This window comes from Lemur catta, chromosome 6 (genome assembly GCF_020740605.2).
Source record: "Lemur catta isolate mLemCat1 chromosome 6, mLemCat1.pri, whole genome shotgun sequence".
Taxonomy (NCBI): domain Eukaryota; kingdom Metazoa; phylum Chordata; class Mammalia; order Primates; family Lemuridae; genus Lemur; species Lemur catta.
The window spans coordinates 32,436,434-32,457,302 of NC_059133.1; the positions used below are offsets into that span (position 1 = coordinate 32,436,434).

General features: G+C 34.3%; 1 long non-coding RNA gene across 1 annotated transcript in view; it reads left to right on the forward strand.

Annotated features, from left to right (window-relative positions):
• Window positions 1-12,308, forward strand: part of LOC123640639 — a 41,364-nt gene extending 29,056 nt beyond the window's left edge. The window contains exons 2-3 of the long non-coding RNA XR_006736006.1: window positions 7,691-7,797; window positions 12,225-12,308. This is a non-coding gene — a long non-coding RNA (uncharacterized LOC123640639). The remainder of the gene's footprint in view (window positions 1-7,690; window positions 7,798-12,224) is intronic.
• Window positions 12,309-20,869: the final 8,561 nt, after the last annotated feature.

Here is a 20,869-nt window from a genome sequence, read left to right on the forward strand (position 1 = left end):
AGCCTAAGCTTGTCAGACTGACACTTCATCCTAAACACATTCTTTTTCTGCATTCATCTATAAAATGGGAATAATAATAATAACAGCAGTATAATGCAATATAAAGTGTTGTATGAAAATTGAATTAAATAACATATGTAAAGCTCTTAGAACAATGCCTGGCACAAAGGAGACCTATAGAAGTATTAAATTTTGTTATTATTCTTAGAATTGCTTGGTAGAGTAAATGGCACACTGTAATAAAGGGCGAAGATCAAAGCCTGATTTCCCATGATTATTAATATCAAAAGGATCATACTAAAAGTGGTAACCAATACATGGTCACTGAAATTTTACTTTTGATTCAGCTAACTAATTCATGCTTCCACATTAATTTCATCTTGGTCACCTGGTCATAGTCTGTGTACATAAACATGGATATTTATATATTGTTTAAATATCAGTAACAAGCATATTATGATATCAGAGAGAGATTCTTAATACAAACTAAATGAAGTTAAAAATATGTTTATATTTAATAAAATCAATGTCTTTAGTTAAAAAGCAAATACATGGCCATAATTTTAACGTAAATGTACTAAATGTAGGGCGTTGACTTCCCTTCAGGAATGAGTGCATCAGTTTCCTCATCCGTGAAACAGAAATAGCACTTGCTTTATAGAAGCACCCTAAGGTGAAAATGAATACAAATTTGAGTTATATAACAAATATATATTCATAATCAAGGAGGTGAGCTGATTTAGTAGATTGTTAACAGTATGGGTTCATTGTCAAAGAATTGCTTAAAATTTGTCTCTGCCTTTTGTTAGACTTAACATTGGCAAGTTATTTAATGTCTCTGAAACCAAGCTTCTTGCAACAATAATCACCACCATCATGGATCTTATAAAAGCACTTTAATGAACTATGGCTTTTTTTCCAATTATGAATGAAATAGCAAAAGCTACATAATTTAGGCAAAGTACATAGAAGTTTTAATAGGATTCAGAATTTTAAAATGCCTCTAAGCATTAGAATTATGAAATACACAATGAACTCGTACATATACATACATGTTTCAAAATACACTATTTTCTGTTTGTCCTTTAGTTATAAAATTTTTTAATATTTTTGGCTACTAAGTTTGAAAAGGAGGAAAAGAGGTGAGTATTAGAACAAAATATAGTTGTCTACATTAGAAGTTAATGTTAGCTTATTATGAAAACCTGAGTTATCACTGCAGGTCTTCAGGATCTTTGCCTTACATTGCTTATAAAACAAAAATGACAGGATTAATTTCTTCTTCTCCCAGATTCAAAAGGTAATAAAATTATTTTTATACTACTTTGAATCCTAACAAAATTCAAAGTGAAAGATACAAAAGTATGTAATTTTATATCCAAGATACACAAGTATGACTGTTTATCATAACTGCAATAACTTTTTATCAGGTAATTGAGAAGGAATAAAATTTTATTACGTAAGTATTATTGCCATATAGTTACATTTCACAACCTATCTTTTGAAATTCCATACATCTCCTCTGGATTTTGAAATTTTCTTAAAATTTATAGTGCATCAATAACATGAATCAATTCAGGGCTGTTGGGTACTGGTTTTGTTTTGCTTTTCCTTTCCTGTGAACTGATGGAATAACATGGTAGATCACTTGCTTGGGCATATATGACTACTTTAACCTAATAAGCACCATCTGGAGGAATAGAAACCAGAACATTTGCATACATCTGGGCATAAATAACATGTTGCTATAAAAATGATTAATAATTGTATTTAGGAGGGCACAATTAACTATATTTACTTGGTGCCAGTAGGAGAGGTGAAAATGAATATTTATCATTCCTACCTTCCCTTAATTTAAAAAGGTTGTTAACTAATGTTGTAACCTATGTGAGCAGTATTTCTGAAAAGTTTAATGTAAAAAAATGGATGTTTTCCTTCTTTCATTCTCTGTGGTAGAGGGTACAAAAACACATTAGATGATTTATTTTTAAAAACTGCTTTAAATCCAGTTTTTATGTATATATTTTGGATGAAAAGGAAATAAACACTTTTTTATGGTGAAAGGAGTCAGCATGTTTTCTACTAAGATCTATGCAGCCCTGAGACTGTATTCAATCTCAAGGAGACTTTCGGAAATAAAACTGTGTATTATTTTTCTGTAATCCTATCCAAGTCTAAAAAAAGTATGGACACTTTGCTTTAAATAATTCATCCAACAAGAAAACTTTTGATTCCATGCATCCGACAAAGTAGAGAAATGATAAGATGATTCATTTTAAAGTACTACAAATAGCACTCTATAGAGCTTTTTGAAAAAATTCCCATTCACCAACCCTTTTTCTAAAGAAAACAATTAGAATCAAAACAATAACTTTTTTCCCATTACTAACTATGAAGTCTCAAAAGCATATTTTTCTTTTTTCCTCTCTCTCCCTCCTACCCCTTCTAACACACTCACACACACACAAAACCCAAAATCACAAGTTATATAATTTTAATGTAAATGAAATACTAGATCAGGAAATGCTTTGAACAAATTTATTTGTCTAATACCACATTTTTTGTCTATTCATATTTCTTTTAGTATGATTAGAAGGAATAGCATTTAGGGAAGGTATATTATATGTCAGTATTGTGTTTTACATGAACTACCAGTATTTCTCAAAATTTAGTATATACACAAAATACATGGGGATTGCATATAAATGCAGACTCAGAATAAAAAAAGAAGCAAGCAGTGCAAAAGAGTTTTCTTTTTTTTTTTTAATAAAAGAAGTATGAATGATTTCCTTCACAGTTACTTGGTTGAGCATTCAAGAATAGAAAGGAATCCTTGGGAGTGTGAATAATGCTCATACAGAAAGGACTATTGTTCTTCTCCTTTCAGTGTAACCATAATTGGGGTCAAAACACAAAACCACTTTTTTTTTAAACAAGAAGAAAAAAAAAAAACAAATGCTGAGATTACATATCCTCACAACTGCTTCAGCTCAGGATTTAAAGATGATATTTAAATTTTACCTCCTCTGTCCTGTGATTTTTGTAGGCACAAAAATGAATAATAGTGGCAAAGATGAAAGAAAGAAGGAGAACGTTAAAGGAAATTCACACATATTGTGAGCACAAATGAGAAGACCTAGATATAGTTTTATAATGTCTAAGTTTCCTATTCTAGATATTCAATTTTGATATTGTTAGCTTTAAATAATTTTATTATCCTAAAAATCCTCTAGAAGCACACATTGAGAAAGTTTTATTTAAATTGTATTAAATTTTCAATTTATTTGAATATATAAAAACAAATATGAAACAGTATTATTAATAAATATGTTTCTCTCAGTGATGAGTATATGTATTTTTTATGATGAACAATTACTGAACATCACTACCCAATGATCCCTTGGAATTGGTGAAATATATGGAAACTAGAAGGACAAATTAGCGAGCCCATCATTATTGAAAGATTTAAAGATAACTAGATTGTTAAAATTGCAGATCTGGGAAAATGGCCAATGTTAATGGCAGAAAGAATTTACTGTGGTCAATGTGAAAGTCTAAAGGGAGGTCACCCATTCAGAACTTGGCCCTATAAACTACACTGTATATTGTAATATTACCACTATACAAAAGAAGTTTATATAATGGAGACATTAGCATCTAAATTTAGAATTCTAAAAAACTTAATGTAATTTATTGGAAATATGATTATGAATTTTTTGAAAAACATTTTTCTTCACATTACAATGAACACTTAGAACACAAACCTTATCAAATAATGCTTGCATATGTTGTTTTTTCCCTTAAGTGAGCATGGAGCTTTTGGCATTATGTTTATCAAAGAATATTTGAAATTCTTTCAAATATTGGAAAATACTGATGACATTTCAGTTTCCTAGAGTTCTGACAATCAAATAGTACATTATATGGATCATATATTTAGTTTTGTTTGACATATTGCTAGAAATATATTTTCAGAAGAATTCTGTAGCCTATAAATATTTATGACCAATAAAGAAATTCTTGTTAGGTTAAAGCAAGCAATGCTAAATAGCCTCTATATTTTTTATAATGTACTGAATGCATACAACAATTTTGAGAAGCAGATGCTTCCTATCTATTTGAAAATTACTTCCTGAAATATTCCACATTCCTTTAGGATCATACAGGAAAAGGAACTTTAAGTCTCAAATAGATACCACAATTTTTCTTCTGTGGCTTTATTCACTCTTTCAAATACTTACTTTGTTTTAAAACCAAACCTAACAGAAGTTAGCTCAATGAAAACGCAATAAAAAAAAATAACTGCAAATGGAACTGTAAAATGAAGGAAGGCAACTCTATGTAAGTAATGATTTATATCTCTAGAAATTTTCAAGCAAAGTTTGCCTGTCAGTGATGCTACAGAAGAGATTTCTGAAAAGTGGGAGAAGGAAAGAAATGAAATCCAAGTAGAGTGACAGATGATTATCATTTAATTTGGGAAAAGTGAAAAAGAGCAAATGGTACACAATTAATAGTTATTATGGGCAATGATTATAAACCCAGACTCCCACAGGCAAAAAAAAAAAAAAAAAAAAAACCATATGGTTACCCAAATTCTGAAGTCCCTTTCAATCCTATTACTTAGAGATCAAGACTTGATGATATATAACAACATTATTCCAGAAAGTTTTAATTAGGTTTTATGGAGACTAGAAGGAATTCTTTCTCTAATGGATAGACAAGTCATGGTTCTGGCTGCAAAGTCTACAGACCAACCCTGGACCTCTGTCTTTGATGTCATTACATAAGACTGAAAACCTGATAAATTGATACTGGAAAATAAAACAATTAAATTATAAGTATAACAATGTTAAAAAACAATTAAAATGGGACTTAGCTCCAAAATGCCATATTCCAAGATTCCAAAGCATATCCATAATTAAGTTATCAGATTAGTATAGTTGTAGATGATCCTTCTAAAAATTTTGGGAAAAATCAAATCTGTGTAACTAAGAAACAAGTATAATTTGTATATAGTAGACAGTAGAAGAACTAAGGAAATAGGGAAAATAATGCCAATAATCAGAAGGTCTTAATTGCTTAAGATACATTATTACCCTGTGCTGTCAGCTGGAAAGAGTGCTACAGGCCACCCAATTTCTTCTTGATTCATTGGCCTCAGGAAGTAATTCTGCAGTTGTTCTCATCATTTGATAAGAAGGTATACGCTTGTAAAGCAGAGATTCCATTAGTCTAGTCTCAGAGCTATACTGTGTTTAAGGAAACACGCAACAGGGATGCATACTTTTATTGAAGCCTCTCCAAAATAGCTAAGGGCAGAGAAAAGGCTGAGATGAAATGAGATCAAAAAAGTGACATGTGAAAAAAAGAATCTCTTTTGTACAGATACCCCTTTCATTTCAATGATAAAAGGATAGGATTGGAAATCAAGGCTTTTGTTTTCTAGTGTTTTGGGTTCTGAGTAGAAGGCAAGAAAAATGTTTAACCTTTTTATTGTCAGATGCTCTAAACTTAAAGCATTTCAAGATCTTCCACCATTTTTTGAGAAATGTTTGTTTCTTTGAAAAAATGTGGCAATAAATGTGAAATAGTACCAATAAAAACAAGTTATAAAATAGTTAAAACACTAGTTTCTTTTCAAATAATGATAGAATCTTAAATATCTAAAAATTTCTCACACACATTTGCAAGAAACTATAGTGGTTTTATGAATTACTGAGAATGTTCCACTGTAAGTTCCATAGTCATATGCATTATAATAGGCTCAGCCTCAATAGGTTAACTACTCTTGAAAGGCTGGTATAAACCAACTAATTCAGTTTTTTCTTATTCCTGTCTACTTTTATAAGCAAAGGGGAAGTATATAACACAGATTTCTTATTCCAGAAATTCTAGATTCTAGTTGTTTTTCATAACCTCCCAATTTTAATTTTACATCTTGGACATTTCTCCTGGCTACCTACTTTCTTTGAATCTTTATCTGTAGCTGAGAACATTGTGTTTTTGCTTACAAGGCCAACTGCAAACTTTCACTGTGCTTTTCTCTGGGCAATGGTTACAGTATTCACTAATGACACTTCTTTACCTCCATAGTAACCAATACGTCTGCCATGACAGTACTCTCTTCTCAGTGCTTCTCAGTTACTAACCTCATGCCAGTAACTTGGGCTTTCTTCCTTGAAGAAGATAAAGCTGCTTATTAATCAACGTTTTTGTCTTGGCTGAGAGTAATATTAAATAAAGAACATTTTCAGATGCATATCTCAATCTCTTCAACTCAGCAATGTGTTTACTGCCCTCATGAAAATTACAATCCAGTGGGGTAAAGGATAATAAATAATTATATAAGGAATTATGTAAAGATTATGGAATTAAGTGTTTTATTTAGAATAAGTATATAAATAAAAAGTAAATAATGTTTGTTTGAAGCAAAACATAAATTTCCTGAAGAAGTGATGTATAGAGTGCAAACTGGAGGATAAGTGGATCCTGGTCAAACAGAGAGGAATACAGAGAAGTTGAGCAAAGATTCCCAGTTAGGAGCTAAACAGTGAGTTTGATAAATATATGAAAGTTCAGTGTGGCAATTTGTAAGTTTATGCTGTTACTCAAAAACCACCATTACCCAATTACATTTTACAAATGCTGACATATATTTAAAGAAAAAACTGTATATTTTAGTACATTTAACTACACATTCTTTTCTACCTTTTGAACAAGGGTGCTACATATTTTACTCTTCACTTGGCAAATTAGGTAGCCTGCCCTGACACCTAAAAATGTGTAGAAAATGAACTGGACAAATTCTAACTGTAGAGACAGGAAGAATATCCCAAAATCCCCAATGCTTCATCTTTCCAAAAGAAGGCTGGAACCTTCAATTTCCCCTGCCTTTGGATCCTACTTCCCAGAGCATATGCATATTAACAACACCTTTTAGGGCCTTGTTAGAACCTTTCTAGTTCTAGTTCCCTAGATTACCTACACACTAACAATTTTCAGTCAGTGTGGTCATTTATTTGCATAATGATTCTCAAAATAATATTTCAAATAATTCTCAAAAAATTCAAAATAATAATTTTCAAAATGTCTTTTATAAAAGAAGCTGTATATTATCCAAATTGAATGCAACAGAATTGAATTTTAAAATTAAGAAAAAAATCATATTTAAAAGATTAGGGAGGGGGAGTTTTTGATATGGTAATATATGCCACATGTGTAGAATCTATTTATAAATTTTATTTGTGTATTAAGAGGCCAGAGAGGTAAGATTAAAAACTAAAAGATGATATTGCTTAGAGTGATGAGTCTGTATTTGCAGAAACCTCATGTTTTAAGATGAATAGTAGAAAACCAGTCCTATTTGACAAACATTTTTCCATATATCACTTCTTTCTATGAGATGAGAAAAGAAAAATGAATTTGTAGGTTTCAGAAGCCAGATATTTTGACATCTCTTATAAATTGATGTTTGGCATCTTTTATAAATTGCGTGAGAGTCTACATTCTAAATGTAGACTACATACTAAATGAGAGTTTACATTCTAAAATCAAATTAAGATAGTTTTAATTAATCATGCATTTGCTTTACTCCAAATCTTCTCTAAGCCTATAAATATTAGAAGTTACATAACAGAATGCATTACTGTTCCGACAAGCTGTTTTCTAAATAAAAATTGCTTTCTAGATTGTGTCAATGATGGACTACAAGGCAAGCTACAGCATACGTAGGATGTGTTATAACCTGATGTTCATGAAAATTGTTGATTTTCTATTCCAATTCCCAAAGCCAAGGTATGGCCTCCCTCTACTTTTTTTCTTTTCAGAACAATGGAACAAAGTATAATGCTTATTTTGTGATTGAAATTCAAGGAAAGAAATATTACATTATGGATAAGATAGTATGCAGAAGCAAGGGAAAAAATCATGAGTAAAAAGAATATTAGAAGAAAAGCTAATTAAATAAGAAAAAAAGAACATGTCACACCCTTTCTAAGTTTTTTCTTATTCAACAATTATTCACGGTCTACCTTGCTACTTTTGTGTTTGGCACTTATGAAACAAGCACATATAACATATTGATCATATCCTGAAGGCTTCTTGTCTAATCAGAAGATTGTGGGAGAAGTTTTGGTAGCACAGATCTCTCAGAAGGCTGTCAATCCATCCCACAACCATTTTTCCATGTGAGGCAAAAACTTGGTATGGTTTTTTGAAGAGGATTACAATTTAGGAGTAAAAATAATTAAATAAATTACATTTATTTAAAATTGAATTAGTCTGAATCATCAGGATATAATTTTAAAAGCAATGACTTTTGTTTAAAGAGTCTTTTGATAAATCATGGAAATACCAGTACAAAAGACTCCCTTTTAATCCACTTTCCTGACTCACTAGATTAAAAATCCCTCTGTATTCTCTCTGTATGACAAACTGACTGTGCCTTCGTGCCCTGAGCAGATCCATAAAGGCTGTTGCCCAATGTGCCCCGGCAATTCTGCTGCCTCTAGTTGAGTTTAATACTATCAAGAGACTGTTGTGTGTGTCCCCCAAATTGTGCCATATTAAATAAACCTGTTGTTTTAATTATGTAAGGTATTAAATGATACTTAAACTGAAAAGGAACATATGTGTTCTTTGGTAACTAAGTTGAATGTTTTGGAAAGGCTTAATAAAAATGAGCTACCATAAAAATTGCTATCAAATTAGGTGTGAATGAGATAACGGTGTAAGTTTGAAAAAAATAATACATTTACATGATTTTGCATGAAAGTTGTTTCACATTGTATCTTAAGTTATCAGTCTACTTGTGAGGAAATCAAAGTAGAGTACGTTATGGGTATGGTTTACATACCAAAGATGATATAGCATTTCTTATCAATGGATTTTTTTTTTTTTTTTTGAAACAGGGTGTTGTTATTGCCCAGGCTAGAGTGCAGTAATGCAATCATAGTAATGCAATCTCATCCTTGAATTCCCGGGCTCCAGGGATGCTCCTGACTCAACCTCCTAAATAGCTTAGGACTATGGGTAGGCTCTACCACACTCAGCTAAGATTTTTTAAAATTTTGTAGAGATGAGTTTTACTATGTTGCCAAGGCTAGTCTCAAACTCCTGGCCTCAAGCAATCCTCTCACCTCAGCCTCCTAAAGCAATGGATGTACCCATATTTTTTACAAAAAGTCTTGGGCCCTCACAAAATGATTGATAAAATCTGCATTTTTATATTTCAAGTTAAAATAAAATATTTGAATAATCATTAATCTTTTACTCCATTTTAATCTGCTTTTTATAATTATAGATAATTTACTCATTCTAAGAGAATCAAAGAAAAGAATATTTTAGTAGAAATTATTATTTATACAGAGAAATTAAATATTAAAAGAATACATACTGAACTTTTAAAGATTTGGGGGTCTAAAATAGATATTTAATCAAAACCTTTACGACAGTTTTAACTGCATCTTAACATTAAATGCTTGTTATGGTTTGCACACATTGAGATGGATGTGGATCTGAAAACATGAAAGAAACTTAAAACATTTTTCAAAACATGCTTCCAGCTTGTTATGTGAGACAATATAAGAACTGACAGACATGTCAGTTACCTCTAATTGATAAAATCACCTAGGGCTATTGGAAGTCTTCTCACCAATAGAGATAATATAGTACATACAACACAAGAGAATTATTAGCATTGGAAATTTACGGTTTTATATTAAAAAGTGAGTAACCCAAGTATAAGCTGGGGTCATCTTTTCTTTTAAAATTTATATGATCATTGGTTATAAAGATTTAAACCACCTGTCACAGAGTGGGATATGCTGTGTCTTTCCCCAAACCAGTCAATTCTGACTTTGCTTGTATGTATCTGAATCAATTTAACACCAGATTCCTACTCTGAAGACTTTTTCATCTCTGCAGCATCTGCTCACCTACAGCTGTTCATTTCTCTCTACTCCATTTAAACCTAGATATGGAATGAAACAACAGTTCTCACACTTTAGTTTGCATCAGAATCACCTGGAGGGCTCCTTAAAACACGGACTGCCAATGCCTAACTCCTCTTGGCCCCTGATAATCTGCATTCCTTACAAGTTCCCAGGTGGCACTGATGTTGCTATTCCAGGCACACCTGGTAAGGATCAATGAACTACAAACCCTTTTCCATGATTTCTCCCAAATCATTAATTGTTAGTTTGTCATACTCTATTAAAAATTGACACAAAAAAGGAGTTGACATTACATCAGCATGAATAAATTAACAATGAAAGTTAAATTCCTGGATTCTAACAGATCCTTTGGCCACATTATAATGACTTTCTCATTAGCCAGCATTCTTCATGGGCTCCAGCTTCTGTAGCTTTGTGATCTTCTTGTCTCCTCCCTTCTTTTGCTGTTTGACCCAGCACCAAAATTCTTCTTAGCTATTAATGTTAACATTTTAAAATTGCTAAGCAATCTCTTTATAAACCATCATTGCAGGTGATAAAAGAAAAATAGCTCAAAGCAGTCTGAGCTATGTGAGGTATGCAAAATTTATCAGGCCTTAGAGACATGAGTGTGGGACTTCAATTGAGCCGTAAGATAAATACGTGATGGAGCTCTATGCAGAGCATGGCGACTGTAGTTAATAATGTATTATATACTTGAAATTTGCTAAGAGAGTGGATCTTAAGGATTCTCATCACACAAAAAAAGCGTTAACCATGTGAGGTGATAGATATGTTAATTAGCTTGATCGTGGTAATCATTTCACATGTAAATGTATATCAAAACATCAAGTTGTACATCTTAAACATACACAATCTTTATTTGGCAATTATAATTCAATGAAGGTGGGGGAGGGGAAGAAAAGCAATTTATGTATTTACTGGTTTCTCTCAGAGAATGCCAAATGTGTATCCTAGCCATATCACATAATTTCCTAAATTGAGTTTTTTCTCTTTCACCCCCTCTAGTTGTCCCAGAATCCTCTTCTTTTTCCAGATGCACAAATTCACAAAAGTTAATTGCCCAAGACCATTCAGCTGGTTTGCAGCTTGTCTGTGAGATATGCAAAAAGAAAACAGCTCAAGCAATGCCCAAGCTGCTTTTGCTATTCTAATAAACTGCTTCTTTGCAACACTAATTACAGGGATAATATCATTTTTTGGACTAGACTTGAACCTTATTTATTTTTATTTCTTTATAAGTGCAATGTTTTAGATTTGAATTCAAAAGCCCTTAATATTAATCCATGCTGTTCCTCTCACTAGGTGTGCAATTTTAGGTAACTCATAACTTCTCTAATTTCTTCTTCTTATATGAGTGCAGAGCTAATGTAATAGGACCATTGAGTTAATAAATAGAAGAATGTAGGATAAAATACTAAGCAAATGTAAATTATTGCCGGGTGCGGTGGCTCCGCCTGTAATCCTAGCACTATGATAGACCAAGGCAGGATTACTCGAGGTCAGGCGTCCAAGACCAGCCCGAGTAAGTGCAAGGCACCATCTCTACAAAAAATAGAAAAATTAGCTGGGCGTAGCGCCACACACCTGTAGTCCCCAGCTACTCGGGAGGCTAAGGCAGCTAGATTGCTTGAACCCAGGAGTTTGAGCTTGTAGTGAGCTATGATGATGCCACTGCACTCTAGCCCAGGTGACAGAGGGAGACCCTGTCTCAAAAAAAAAAGTTATTATTAATATTTCTGAAAATTACATAGCCATCCAAGAGCAATCACATGGGAATATAGGTATGTGAATTATCAGTGTATTTCCTAAAGTATGATAGAGCTTAATGGAATTTTAAGAGCACTGCTTATACATAAAACATAAAAAAGGAAATTTTGACAAAGTACATGAATAACAATAATATTTAAGTAGTGTTACCTATTCCAAACTGAAAAAGTAAAATATTTCACAATCTTCAATGTTTAATGATTTAAAAATTGTAATTATCATAAATTTGTTTAAAACAGTCTCTGCCTGGGCATCCATTTTAAGGCCTAATATAAGCTGGTTGAAATCCAGTTGTACCTGGTCACTTTTGGCCTATTTAAAACTTCCCTCCTTGTGCATGATTATTTGTGAAATAGCCTGTTTGTTCCTCATCCCCCTGACCCAACACCCAGCACACCCACAGCTGCTGACCACAATAAAACTATTTAATGATCAACACCAGAGTCAAATAAGTAAATTTCCCCCTTTCACACGTTTTCCTTAAACCATCCAATCCAGAACCCCACGGGAAAGCCTGAGGGCGAACGCCCACGGGCCTTAATATAAGCATCTTCCACAAGCGGTTTCTGCTCTTGCCTTCACTCTCCGTCTGCTGGTCCAGCTCGCTGTCGCCTCCGGGTTTCCCATCTGCCTCCCATGGACGCTCCCAATCCCTCAGTCGGTAAGTAATAAATGTTTTCTGTTTCACTCATTTTTGTTTCGCTTTATCATTGTGTCTCACCTGACCAACACGACTGAACCTAACTCTCTCCCAGGCACGGCTCTCCTACAGGGTGGCTTATCTTGGTTTATTGCCACTGTCAATAGAGCTCAAGATCAACTTAGAAAGAAACTGTGACAATAGAAATCACAACAGTTGTGCTTGTAAAATCGAATAAGATAAACCGAACGTTAAAAGTTAAAATAACTCGGGTCACGATTGCATTTTGAAAAAGTACTTTGAGAGCACTGCTTTTGAATCGATACAATTCCCTTAAGTTTCTCCTATTAATGATTGGGCCAATTCTACTTTTCCTACCAATTTTTTTTTTTAATATAAAGCCGTGTTCTCAAACATTATCACATACCAGAACCACCTGGAGGCATTGCTGAACCATGGCTCTCTAGACCCTAAACCCAGCATTTCTGATTCAGTATGTCTGTGCTGAATTTTTGAAAAGTGCCCAGGTGATGCTGACGTTGCTGATTTGGGGAATACATTTTTAAGCACCACTGATATAAAGGATAATGTATTTACAATGATGGAATGAAAAACAAAGAATGTCTATTTAATGCTATGAAAAATCGTATACCCTGTGCTCGGCTTATATGCACTGTGCTCTCAGAGTATATAGTATATATTGCTTAATACTTTCAACAATATAACAAATAAGTACAGGTTGAGCATACCTGATGTGAAAATTGAAAATCTGATATGCTTCAAAATCTGAAACTTCTTGAGTGTTAGCTGTGCCACAAGAGTGAAAGTTCTACACTTGACTTCATGTGATGTGTCACAGTCACAACTTTGTTTCATGGGCGAAATTAAAAATATCATGTAAAATTATTTCTGGCTGTGAATATAAGGTATATGTGAAACATATGAATTTCATGTTTGAATTTTGTATTTGAATAGGCCAGTGGTGATAGTGTATGGCTGGATTTTAAACAACCTATGTCAAGCTTAAAAATGGATACTGACACAGTGACTATTTTAAACAGTGAGTTAGGTTTCATTCCCAACATATCTCATCATGTATATGCAAATATTCCAAAACCCCCCAAAATCTGAAATTCGTCTGAAACACTTCTGGTCTCAAGCATTTTGCTTAAGGAAATATTCAGCCTGTGTTACTCTCAAGAATTACAGTTTGCTGTAATTATGTATTTCTTGTGAAATAGAAACCAAGAGTTATAAACTGCTGAGATGATTTCTGAAGAGAAAAATAAATGCTGTCTTTGTTTTATACTCCTCTTTCCAAAATACTTTGTTTTCTGTATTTACAATTCTATACATATCTTAGAACTCAATATCATTATTCTAAGTGTATATGTTTATATAAGTAGGGATGTAGACTCGGGTACTATAAAAAAAAAAAAGGCCTAAAAATACAGTGACGTAAACAAACTAGAAGTCTGTTCCTCTCTTACTTTTGAATGCTAAATGTAGGCAGGCAGGCGCTCTGACTCAGCCTGTCTGATTCTGGGCTAGCCAGCTCTGTGCAAAAAGTGACTTTTGTCTCTGTACCTAAGCTGGCTTCAGCAGTTAATGATTCCTGTGCCTGCAGCAAAGGCTATCATGGATAGTCACTACACATAACTTGTCTTGAAAATGGCCAAGAAATTGTTCATATGACTTTTGTTTATTTCCCACTGGCAGGAGCTTGGTTTGTATAGACACACCTGACCACAAGGGAGGCTGGGAAATGTGTCCCCCTAAAACCCAGAGTGTCTGGGGAGCGTGTGAGCAGGGAGGGATTGTGTAGTGCCTACTTCTAAAAGGAAAATGTTGAAAATGGATGCTGGGGGACAGTTTCATGGTATCTACTACAGGTGGGAGTATACCAGGTGAAATAAAGCAGTTCCAACTTCAGCGAAAATAAAAAGCCTGAGTAGACTTAACGAATCCTCGTTTAAAGCATTTGTGAGGGAGGCTACTTGCCTTAAGAGGATTGCAGTATTTTAAATTCAACATTCCAGAGATGAATTAATGTCTCAATTTATTTTTAAAGAAAACAGTTTAAGAAAAGACAAAGCGAACTTCTTTTCATGGGTTGGAAGGTTTTACATTTTTCTATGTGGGTATATGTTTAGGGGGCAAAAGGAGAGAATAGCGGTATTATTGTGTAGTTTCCATTTTATTTATGACATAATATGATTCATATATCTAATAATGAGAAAGTTTTATTTATTGTATTTCATCATCCATAATTGGAAAATGACACTGTAGCAGAATTTTAAAGACTCTTTCTCCCTCCCTCCAGCCCCTCATTTACTGCGTGTTTAAATATGTGCTGGGAGATTTAGGTGAAAGCAAGCATTGTTGCAGGTCTAGTTCCTTCACATAAAACAGTCTAATCACCTTAGTTTTGCTTAAATGAATGGCTTATCCAAAAGCTATTTTTATTACTTCTCTATACTTCTATGTGTTTCTTCAGTATTTTTACTCTTAGCTTTCAATTTTGTTCCTCTAAAAAGATTGAAAGTTTTAAAGTACAATAAAAAAACTGTTGCAATATGTTTTACTATAGCAAAGTAAGGTGGTATTTACAGGCAGGCTGAACTCTTTTTCCACTGGGGAAAACAAGGAATTGTATTAAAAGACCAAGTGGCTAAAAATAGAGTCTGTTCTAAAGGGTGTTTGGTTATAAGGTTGGATCATGAATATTAGAGTGTGATTTCTTCTGAGAAAGTCACAGGACATTTAACATACCAAAATAATAACACTAGTCTCAATTAAATATTTATGACCTTTGTACAACTCACATATCAGCTCCTTTCAGGTGTATGAACTTCCTATTGTGGAACTCGACGCTTTATATTGTGCTTTAAAACACTAATAAACTCAAGAAGTAGTGACAGTTTTCTATACTTAACGTACAGTATTCCATTGGCAAGATCTCATTCCATATATGTGAAAATATGAGATGACGGTTGGAACACCAAGGCAAATAGATTCACATACTACTCTGAGTTGTGTGAAAGATTGGGAGCTGTGTTGTGATATATATTTTATCACATAAATAGCTAGAAAGCTGACTGTAGCAAGTGTGATGGCATTGCCTTGCTTTTCAAAACTCAAGAAGAATCTCAAATGGTCAACTCAAATATGTCACCACTGGAAAACTTTAGACTGTCAAAAATTTTTCTTAAATCTGGATGTAGAAATAGGATGGAGAACAGGATGGTCAGCCCCCAGAGCAAGGAGAGAAAAATGTTGATTTTTGGTAATGTATAAAATGTCATTGCTGATATGGTAAAATACTATAGCATAATGAGTCATGCAGCATTGATTAAGCATAAGCATATAGCATTTCTACAAAAATGATCACTTCTCATTAAGTTGCAAGCCATTTATCTAATGGTCCAAGACTGTATTTATCTAATCAACAAACCACAGGTGCACAGCGGAGTGGGGTGTGGAAGTAAAGCCAAGTTCTTCAAAGGTAAGAATGAATTATTATGACCAATCACACATCTGATTATATATAGAAATCAACTCTTCTAAAACCAAAATTTTACCTTTAAAATATCAGATTTTATAATTGTCTGCAAAAATGTTAGTTTGTCAATTAAAAAGGTATTTTAATCTATAACATTAGGACATTGTCCCAGCTATGAATATTAAATATTATTTTGAACCTTTAAACAACTATTGAACTACTGTTTTTAATGTGAAATTGTTGGAGGTAACGATTGTCTATATTAAAGGTCTAAACAGGAAAAACAGTAAAATGCAATTCTGAGACAATCAAAGAAAATATTTAGTGGTATTGTATTAAAAAGTCATGACATCAATATTTCTGTATAATGGATGATCTATTTTTATATATTACTTATACATAACCTAGAATTTATTCCTAAATTAGTAAGACACTGGGAAATATTCTCTTCCATTGGGGTAACACATGAAGGTGTGGAAGAAAGGGAAGAGGAAAAGGAGAAGGTGGCATCAAGTTACAGAGAATAGAGAACACAGATTAGAGAAATATTAGAAGCTCCAGAGTCACAGAAATAGAAAGGGAGAAAAAGACATGGAGAAGCAAGAAGCCAGTAAATGCCTAGAACTGATCCGGGAGAGCGAAGCCTATTTTACAATATGTGTATCAAGAACTTTGAAACAAATTTGAATTATTGCCTTGGGAAAGGCCAGTCTCTTCATAGGAAGAACTATGGTATCATATTTAGGCATCTATTAAAACATAGCAAACTACCACCTGACCCAAGAAATATAAGCAATGTTAAAAACCATTAATATTTAGTGAGTATATTCTACATTATAGTCTCTGTGATATATACTTTAGGAATATTACTCTTATTTCTCATAAAGCCATAGGGATTAGGAAACCAAGTAGAAATATTGTACAATAGTTTTTTCTGAAAAAGCAGAGCCTAACTAGACCTCTCTGAGTGACAACTAAGCTGAAAGCTACACACTGGTCAGAAGTTATGGAATAAAAATGATTGAGCAGTCTACGCAGAGGAATGAACATAGTCCATGCAAAGGCCCAGTGGTCATAGGGTGCATGCTGCCTTCAAGGATCTCAAAGCAATGTGCCTGAAGCTAAGGAGGGGGCAACAAAATGTGGGTATCCATGTGAGATGTCAGAGATCTCGGAAACCATGTTACAATTTCTGGGTTTTATCACATAATTACAATTGGAAGTTGCTGAAATATTTAAGAGGGTGGCCAAATCAGATCAGCATTTTAATAAAAATTCTTTTAGTTATAGGTTAGAGAAGAAGCTAGAGAAGTACAAGTATATAAGAAAAGAATATTTTAGGAGGTTAGTCTGGAGTCCAGTTGAGAGTAAGTAGAATAAGTGGAGGGTGGGGGTAGAGTGGCATAGACACAGGCAAATTAGTGAGATAAGAAGTGAAACCAAAAGCACTTGATAATGGATTAGACATAGAAAATGAGGATGCAGGTGAATTCAAGACTCAGTTCTGGGTTTCTGGCTTGTGCATCTGGTTGTACGATAATGGCTTTTATTGAACTAGAGACTAATAAAATTGCATACCATTTGAAAGTAGGGATCATGAGCTCAATTTTAGGCAGGGTGATTTTAATGACTTTTTGAAACATCTAAGTAGAAGTGTCAAAGAGGTAGTTTATTATTCAGTCTGGATAGCAAAGGAAACATCTGGACTAGAGATTTATCAGCATACAGGTGGTAATTGATTCCTTGGGGGAATCAGTGATATTAACTAAGGGAAGAATAATCTGTGGAGAACAGAACATCATTATAGGCTATAGAAACTCTAACATCCTCTGTTCAAAGCCTTATCATGTTGTAGTAATACGACGTGAGAAACATTCGGTTTTGTTCTAGTTCATTGTTTGTGCCCCTCTTCATGCCATCATAAAAATAAACCACAAAAATAAATCATTAAGGAGACTTTTTTACAGGTTTATAAATTTGCTTAACATCCCACTGGCTATTTTTCAATTCCTACCTCATTAAAATACAATCATTTCTCTTTTAACTAATTCATGTGAGACTATCCCAAATTTAGATCTTTACCCTCTAACTGTTGACTTTTGTTTACATTGCAAAACTGAGCTTTACTCCCTTTTTTCTGTTAATAAACATCCTGGCCCATGAAATCATTAACATTAATGTCTGGCATTTGCATTTGCTATTCATAAAATAGCCCTTATCTAGACACCAAGAGTTTTCCACCAAGTAAAAATACACTTGGTAAAAACTATTCATCTGTGATGAACTTTGATGTTAAGTAATATATTAGAGCGGCAGTCCACACCTTTTTTGGCACCAGGGACTGGTTTCATGGAAGTTAATTTTTCCACACACCAGGGTTGGGGAGAATGCTTTCAGGATGATTCAAGCGCATTTCATTCACTGTGCAAACCTCTCTGCTAATTATAATCTGTATTTGCAGCTGTTCCTCAGTGCTAGCATCACCACCTCAGATCCTCAGGCATTAGGTTAGGAGTGCAGCCTAGATTCCTCACAAGCATGGTTTATGGTAGGGTTTGTGCTCCTGTGGGAATCTAATGCTGACGCTGATCTGACAGGAGGCAGAGCTCAGACGGTGATGTGAGCAATGGGGAACAGCTGTAAACACAGATGAAGCTTCGCTTGTTTGCCTGCCATTTATCTCCTGCTGTGCAGCCTGGTTCCTGACAGGCCACAGACCAGTACTGGTCCACGGCCCAAGGGTTGGGAACCACAGTATTAGAAGATACTAATTTCAAACAGGAAACATGTCATGGGGAATATAAGAGAAAGAATGGCTGTAACAAGACTGTGGAAGAATGAGGATAATAGACAAGATTATATAACCAAGAAAAGTGAACGAGAGAACCTCAATGATCTGTGATGGAACAAAGACTGAAGTTAATATTCAAGGGATTAGATGAAGTCAGTTCACCATCTCTGTGTACTATCTTTGCAATCTATAAATATGTCTGTCTGTTTCAGGATTGTTTTCCAAATTTCATCGAGTTTTCTATTCATATTTTCTTGTGATTCCCTGAAATACTTTAAAAGGATTCTTAATTCTGTCCAGAATTTCATAGGTCAAGTCTTTTGGGTCCATGCTGGAGCTTTGTTGGTTTCTTTTGTTGGTGTCATATTTCCCTGAGTTTTCACAATCATTGCATCTTTATGTTGATGCCTATATATTTGAAGAGGCAGCTACTTCTTCAATTTTCCAGGTGCTTTTTGGTGTTAGACCTTTACTACTTAGTATAAGAACTTAAATACTGGCTTATTTCTTCTGGTTCTGGGGAGGACTTAGCATGAGCACCAAAACTAAAACAATGCTCTTGAGCTAATTCATTGGCCCTACCATTTTTTTTCCCAGTCTTGGGAAGATTTATAGTGAACACTGAAACTTAAGCACTGCTCTGCCATTGTTTCTTAGTCTGAGGAAGACTTAAGTGGGCACTGAAAGTTAATTCTGACCTTCTAGTTGTTTCTGGGCTGGGGAGGATCCACAGGAGCACTTCGGCTGTATGGATAATCCAGACAGATATTTGGGCCTTCTCATGGACTCTGCCACCTACAGTGTTATGGTGTGCTGGCCAATCTCTTCAAAACAGTGTCCCCAATAATTGGAGTGCAGAGTAACCACCAACATCCTTGTTCCAGTCACTGCAATCAGCACCTTGCTTTTTGTTCCCAGTTCATCTCGGGTGGTTCATCCCCTGGCAGTCCAAATGCTTTCCTTGGTATTCTACCCAGAGTGGGCTTCCTGCAGAGATTCCAAGACCAGTGGGAAGATGGAATATCCACTTCCAATTTTCTCCTCTCATTTTGGAAAACTGTAAGTCTAGGGAACTTCACCACTCTGTGAGTGGTGTTTTGTCAGCTCAGGGGAGTGGGGAGCACAGACTGAAATGAGTATTTCTCTTAGCAGTCATGGATTCCCTTGATTCTAAGAGCCCTAAGTTTTATCCATTTCTGAGTTCTGGTGAACTCAGGGTGGTATTCTTGCCTTTGAGTAGTTTCTAGTTTAATTTTTGTGAGGGGAGTGATTCTGAGGTATCTACTATTCTGCCATCTTTCTAACATCATTCTTCCAACATTAAGTTCTGTGATTAATATGAGGATGATGACACTGAAGGAGAGAGGATATTAATTGAAATTTATCGTGGGTATGTTCTAGTAGGGAAAAATAATATTCTCTAATTTCAGATAGATTAAAACACAGAGATACTTACTTTTGATAGTTACCAATTAGGGAAGCAGAAATCTTAAGGTGCTGCCACTGCCACCGCCACTTCCACATTTCTCACTACTAAAAATCTGCATTGTCTAGTAGAGTAGTACACAACATAATCTTTGTTCATAAAGAATCTTGATTTTGTTAAAATTTATTCTGAGATCTTAGTGAAATGTATATTCTGATTCAGCAAGTGTCGGGAGGAGGCGAAATACATGTATCTCTGACAAGTTCCAAGTGATGTTAATGCTGCATGTCAATGGACCACATTTTGAGTACAGAAGTAAAAATGCAAACCCAAATTTTCATGATAACACCAAAGTGGCATAATGATCCATGGTTTTATTGTGAACTCTGGGTGGAAAGAGGTAAACGTGGATGGAATTTTGACCAGTATCACTCTTTCCTGTGGGTCAGAGTGTAGCAAAAAGTATTCAGGAACAAGTGGACCAAGCAGAGTATTGCTGCCACTTACTCTCCCTGCTTCTTAGCAGAACAATAAGGACATTTTGAAGTCTACAAGACGTGACTTTCTTCATTACTTAATTTGATGTGATAGTTCTATCAAATTTAGGAGACAAATTAGGAATTCAGCTTATGGGCTAATAGAACTTAGATTAACATTTGATTGCTTAATGCGTGTCAGATATTAAGTTTAATGTGTGTCATTGGTTCTCTCATATAACCTGGACAACCCCATGGGTAACCAATTATTATGTTCATTGTAGTGTTGAGAAAACTGAGGCACAGAG